At 38.3% G+C, this 373-nt stretch overlaps 1 protein-coding gene across 1 annotated transcript in view; it reads right to left on the bottom strand.

The window, feature by feature from the left end:
- Positions 1 to 373, bottom strand: part of SMAP1 (small ArfGAP 1) — a gene marked incomplete at its 5' end in the record, with an annotated part of 24186 nt that overhangs the window by 1282 nt on the left and 22531 nt on the right. The gene's annotated exons all lie outside the window — the stretch shown is intronic.

The following is a 373-nucleotide window of genomic DNA, read 5'->3' on the forward strand; positions in this document are numbered from 1 at the left end:
GGCTGATGGGGATGGTTGGGAAGAGTTTGCTTTCACAGTTTCAAAGCTAACCAACAAAACTGTGGCAACTGTGATAAAGAAACACCAAAGCAAGTAATACAGCCTTGTCTGCACTTGCAGCTCCAGATGGTTTTTGTTCCAGCAACATTTCTTTGGAGACCTCATCATCTTGAATACACAAGTTTTTACAGAGATTGTCCATTCAGGTGGCAATCGGCAAGGAATGAGGTGGATTTATAAACCTGAGTATAATCTAAAACCAACCCTTCTTGCTAAAGAACCTACTCAAGATACTGTAATTCCTTTTAAAACAAGGGAAATCATTCACATGAAATAAATTCACATGAATTTAACATCTGGTTAAAGATGGGAA

This window comes from Acanthisitta chloris, unplaced genomic scaffold (genome assembly GCF_000695815.1).
Source record: "Acanthisitta chloris isolate BGI_N310 unplaced genomic scaffold, ASM69581v1 scaffold4953, whole genome shotgun sequence".
Taxonomy (NCBI): domain Eukaryota; kingdom Metazoa; phylum Chordata; class Aves; order Passeriformes; family Acanthisittidae; genus Acanthisitta; species Acanthisitta chloris.